This window comes from Rattus rattus, chromosome 3 (genome assembly GCF_011064425.1).
Source record: "Rattus rattus isolate New Zealand chromosome 3, Rrattus_CSIRO_v1, whole genome shotgun sequence".
NCBI classification, from domain to species: Eukaryota; Metazoa; Chordata; class Mammalia; order Rodentia; family Muridae; genus Rattus; species Rattus rattus.
In genome coordinates, this window is record NC_046156.1 from 120,081,227 (window position 1) to 120,087,460 (window position 6,234).

The following is a 6,234-nucleotide window of genomic DNA, read 5'->3' on the forward strand; positions in this document are numbered from 1 at the left end:
CCTGAGGTAGGTGAGCATGGACACCATGGCAAGATGGTCTAAGAATGGGGGAAAAATGTAGGAAATAATTGGTGCTCTCCAATCAAAACTAGCCTAAAAATAGGTACAGATTGAATGCTATTGTTAGACACAATTTTCTTCTTTATCTTTAGATATCATGTGATCATCACTAGGTCATCCTGCAGGGAATTTATCACCAAAGGTCCGTCCAGGGGACACATGGTCTTTTCAATCTGTGATCTGGAGACAGTCTGAATTAAAACTTTGGGTTTGCCACTCATTGTATGTGTGACACTGTTAAGTTTTAAACATTTATTTATTTTTATTTATGTGTATGTGTGTGTGTACCTGTCTTTATGTGCACCACAAGCACATAGTCCCTTTGGAGGCCAGAAAAGAGTCTCAGATCCCCCGCAGCTAGAGTTATGGGTGCTGGGAACAGAACTCTAGTTTTCTGCAAGAGCAGCCAGTGCTCTTTTCTTTTCTTGGATATTTTCTTTATTAACATTTGAAGTGTTATCCTCTTTCCCTGTTTACCCTCCAGAAACTTTCTATCCCATACCCTCTCCCCTTGCTTCTATGAGGGTGTTCCCCCACTCACCCACCAACTCCCTCCTGCCTCCTCAGCCTGGCATTCCCCTACACTGGGGCTTGGGTCTTCTCCTCCCATTGATCACACTGATCACAGGACCAAGGGTCCCCTCCTCCCACTGATCCCCAACAAGGCCATCCTCTGCTACATATGGGGCTAGAGCCATGGATCCCTCCATCTGTACTCTTTATTTGATGGTTTAGTCCCTGGAAGCTCTGGGGGTTCTGTTTGGTTGATATTGTTGTCCTAGCCAGAGAAATTAGGCAACAAAAAGAGGTCAAAGTGATACAATTTAGAAAGGAAGAAGTCAAAATATCACTATTTACAGATGATATGATAGTATACTTAACTGACCCCTAAAATTCTACCAGAGAACTCCTAAACCTGATAAACAACTTTAGCAAAGTGGCTGGATATAAAATTAATTCAAACACATCAGTAGCCTTCCTTTACTCAAAAGATAAACAGGCTGAGAAAGAAATTAGGGAAATGACACCCTTCACAATAGTCACAAATAATATAAAATATCTTGGGGTGGAAGCAGGCTCGTGGGCCAGTGGTAACGCTGGGATTAAGAAGTTTCTAGAACCCGGGGGTCGCGGACCGCTGCTTCGTGGCTGTCATCATGCCACAGAATGAATATATTGAATTGCACCGAAAACAATATGGATATCATTTGGACTACCATGAGAAAAAGAGAAAGAAAGAAGGTCGGGAGGCCCATGAACGTTCAAAGAAAGCAAAAAAAATGATCGGCCTGAAGGCTAAGCTCTACCATAAACAGCGCCATGCTGAGAAAATACAAATGAAAAAGACCATTAAGATGCATGAGAAGAGAAACACCAAGCAGAAGGATGACGAGAAGACTCCACAGGGAGCAGTCCCTGCCTACCTGCTGGACAGAGAGGGGCAGTCACAGTAAGAGCAAAAGTACTTTCCAACATGATTAAGCAGAAGCAGAAAGAAAAGGCGGGAAAATGGGAGGTCCTTCTACCCAAAGTTCGTGCCCAAGGAGAAACAGAAGTATTGAAAGTTATTCAAACAGGAAAAAGAAAAAAGAAGGCATGGAAGAGAATGGTTACAAAAGTCTGATTTGTTGGTGATGGTTTTACAAGAAAACCACCTAAATTTGAAAGGTTCATTAGGCCAATGGGTCTACGTTTCAAAAAAGCCCATGTCACATACCCTGAGCTGAAAGCTACCTTTTGCCTGCCTATACTCGGTGTGAAAAAGAATCCCTCCTCCCCACTATATACAACCCTGGGTGTGATCACCAAAGGGACAGTTATTGAAGTGAATATAAGCGAGCTGGGCCTTGTGACACAAGGAGGCAAGGTCATTTGGGGAAAGTATGCTCAAGTTACCAACAATTAAAAATGATGGGTGCATAAATGCAGTCTTGCTGGTTTGACAGTGACATCATACAAGTCATTCCACTCACTATGGAAGACTACAGTGTCAGGAAAACACCATCACTGTGATCTTTCTGAACTACCAATCAGCCTTACTCCATGTGCAATCATCAAGAAGTATTTATCAAATTGTAAAGGAAAATAAAACACTGCCCAATTTAAAAAAAATATCTTGGGGTGACTCAAACCAAGCAAGTGAAAGATCTGTATGATAAGAACTTCAAGTTTCTGAAGAAAGAAATTGAGGAAGATCTCAGAAGATGGAAAGATCTCCCATGCTCATGGATTGACAGGATTAATATAGTAAAAATGGCCATCTTGCCTAAAGCAATCTACAGATTCAATGCAATCCCCATCAAAATTCCAACTCAATTCTTCACAGAGTTAGAAAGAACAATTTGTAAATTCATTTGGAATAACAAAAAAGCCAGGATAGCCAAAGCTATCCTGTGAGGCAAAGGACACTGTCAATAGAACAAAATGGCAACCAGCAGATTGGGAAAAGATCCTTACCAATCCTACATCTGATAGAGGGCTAATATCCAATATATACAAAGAACTCAAGAAGTTAGACTGTAGCCAGTGCTCTTAACCAGTGAGTTGTGTTATAGGCCCTAAATTTGTAAATTTATAGAGCTCCGTGTGCCTCAGTTTCTTCATCTGGAAAATGAGGGTTAGACATTGCTTACCCCAAGTAGCCCCAGTGTTAAATTCTCCACAAGTTCATGTGTGGTTCTTAGGAAGACATTTTATAAGGTTATTGTTGCTATTATCACCCAGTTGTCTGTCCACAAATCATTCTTATGCTTTAGACTATTATTTTAATATCAACAATTGGAGTAGTTTGTAGAGCTTGAGAGCTTTCTTTTTATGTCTAGAGATCAGTTACCCTATTTAATTTCAACAGTTTCAACTTCTTTTTAATTAAAAAAAAATGAATGTAGAATATAGGTCATAGGAAGGTTAAGCGAGTTGACTGAAGTTCCAGCACTAATTAGTAGCTGAGCTGGGATGCATACTTTTGCCAACTTTGTTCATTTTTATATCCGAGTGAACTTCTCAAGTATTCTGTATGCTATCAAATTTTATATGCCTAACAGTAGGATACTGTTTAAAGATTTGTAAAAATTTTGTTGTACATTTATTTATTTGCATGTGTGTATGATAATGTGAATATTAGAGGTCAGAGGTCAACTCATAGCAACTGGTTCTCTCTTTTTATCATGTAAGTCCTCAGCTTTCGTGGCAAACACCTTTTACTTTATAAGCAATCACACTGACAAAATTTCTGTAATATTGTCATTAGTAATTAGCAGTGATTTTCATATATAATCAATCATATGTGACAATATTTGAGCTATATGATTTCATAGATATACATTCATTGTATACTGCAGTTTTTGTTTTGTTTTTAGAAGTGATAAGTAACATTCAGAAGTCTGACATGTAAGAGGAATTTAGTAAGCAAGCTGACAATACCAGCTCATGAAGTCTTGAACTGTACAGAAAACCATAATTAAACAGTGTACACATATTACAGTACAGGGAAGAAATTGAACCAGAGTGAATTCACAACAGAGGGTCTTGTCCTAGCTAGTTGTGTTCTTTGAAAGAAGTCCTTCAACTTTCTTATACCTTAGTGCTTCACATGTGAAATGTGGAGGGCCCGGTGCTCTTGTAATCTGTGTTACAGAGAATCACTAACAGAAGGTGTTAATCTGCTTCCTATCCATTTTAATCATACTCACTGTGTCTGCTCCAAAGCAGTTACCTGTATAACTGACCATAGATAGCCTAGGAATTGATGGAAAGAATTAAAAATAGAATAATATAAATGGATTTTCTCTGAGCAAAATGTGTTCATCAGTTTCACAAAATCTGAGGACTGGTGAGCAGCGAGGTGATTTTAAAGCTCTTCCTGAGAAGTTTTGTGACTGCCAGACTCAACATTAGTCTAACCTCGCTGTCTTTCGGTGTCCTTTCCTGACCTTCTGTGCTATTTGTAGTCACTGACTGTGAAGTCTGGCATTCCTTTCCAAACCAGTCTGTGGTACACAAGCTCTCAGACTCCTCAGAATAAACCTTGCTCATGAGGAAGACCTCACCGCTTTCTTCCCCAATCCTCTGTCTGGGTCTCTCCTGTCAGGCTATCTTAGGTGCATTGATGTTATACTACTACTATCCTACTATCCTCCTCCTCCCCCTCCTCCCCCTCCTCCTCCTCCTCCTCCTCTCCTCCTCCTCCTCTTCCTCCTTTCCCTTCTCCTTCATCTTCCTTCTCTTCCTTCTTCTCTTTCTCCTCTTGATTGATGAAAGTCAGCTTGCTTTCCCAGGCTGCCCAAAAGAAGGTCCTGTCCTTCCATGAATGCAGGCCTTCTAGCTGGAATTTCTGTCTCCACCCAGAGCAGGGCTCAAAGCCTTTCACCTTCTGCACAATTCTCAGATAATAGTAAACTGGAGCAATCATCAGCACTTAGAAGACCACTTTGGGAAAGATGCTTACCCACCGAGAAATCTCTACTGGAATGCTTGGTCTACAGATTTTTACTAGTGCCATGCTAGGGAACATGTGGCTCTCTGTCCTCCAATACCTGAGTCATCCACTCAGCTCTACCCACTCTCATGGTAGCAGTCAGTTACTATGGGTTGTCTAAAAGAAGCCCAGATGGGAGGCTTACTGTACTGGCTGGTTTTGTGTGTCAACTTCACACAAGCTGAAGCTACCACAGAGAAAGGACTCTCAGTTGAGGAAATGCCTCCATGAGACCCAGCTGTTAGGCATTTTCTCAACTAGTGATCAAGGGGGGAGGACCCAGCCCATTGTGGGTGGTGCCATCCCTGGGCTGGTAGTTTTGGGTTCTATAAGAAAGCAAGCTGAGTGAATCACAGGAAGCAAGCCAGTAAGTACCATCCCTCCCTGGCCTCTGCATCAGCTCCTGCTTCCTGTCCTGTGTGAGTTCCAGTCCTGACTTCCTTGGGTGATGAGCAGCAATGTGGAAGTGTAAGCTGAATAAACCCTTTCCTCCCCAACTTGCTTCTTGGTCATGATGTTTGTGCAGGAATAGAAACCCTGACTAAGGTACTTATCATATTATCGGGACTAGAATCAGATCCTGATACACACTTCACTGTCTTTTGTTTTATTTTTCTAGGATACCCCTAAGAATTGAAAGGAAATACTGTTAAATTACCTGAAGCTAAATGTAGATAAAGAGGAGACCAACCTCTGTAGAAGCAGAATTGTCCTTTAATCAGAAAAATTGAAGTTTCTCCTTGGTGTGGAGATTGTGCACCATGGCAAAGGGACTTTGGTTTGAGAAGGCAGAAAAGAGAATTTGGAGGACAGAAGATCCCATGTGCAGGTCAGCTCTCCTGCAGTCTCCAAGTGGCAGGTACCATTGGAGGTTGGCATGTTGACCCCAGTATGAGAAGCTTCCTGGATCCTAGCAGCACCCCACAAGTGTTATCAGTCAAGTCAGTTTTTCTGACCAGAGTTTCTCATCCGACCTGAGGTTTTTGGATCACTAATCCTTCATATGCAGCCATTATTGTGAACATATTAATTTCATTTCTTTTATCTTTGGAGATTATAATATAGCTACACTATCTTCTCATCTCTTCCTTTTCTCCTCAAATGTTTTCATATTATTTCTTCTTGCTCCCTTTCAAATTCATGGCCTCTTTTTTTCAGTAATTGCCTTTGCATACACATATGTATGTAATGACCTGCTCAGTCTGTAGAATATTAATTTTATTTATGCCCTCAGGGCTGACAATTTGGTTTTAGATAACCAGTTGGTATGCTCTTCCCCCGGGGAGACTGTTTCTTCTCCTCGAAGCTTAGCTGCACGTACTTCTTTGTGTGTGGTTGAGGTCTCGTGGTCTTTCTGTCAGCCACTTTAGGATGTCTATTGCTCTTGTCCGTATTCAGCTCATGTTTAAACTCTCTTGTTGGGTGTAGCGTCTGACATTACTAGGAGCTACAAGTTTCACAGCAAACTTCTGATTGTCTGACTCTTACAGTGCTTCTGCCCTCTGTCCTGCAATGATTCCCTAAGCCTTAGGTGTAGAACTTGTAGGGTAGATGTATCAGTTAGGACTGGGCTCTAGAGTTCTATATTGTGATTGGTTTTGGTTTTCCGTAAATGTCTCCACCTGTTGCAGAGAAAAGTTTCCTTGATGAGGGGTGAACACTGTTCTTTTCTGGAGTGGAAAGACAAGCATTTAGAG

General features: G+C 41.2%; 1 pseudogene; it reads left to right on the forward strand.

The window, feature by feature from the left end:
- The first annotated feature begins 1,217 nt into the window (after positions 1-1,217).
- Positions 1,218-2,060, forward strand: LOC116895523 (annotated as a pseudogene).
- Positions 2,061-6,234: the final 4,174 nt, after the last annotated feature.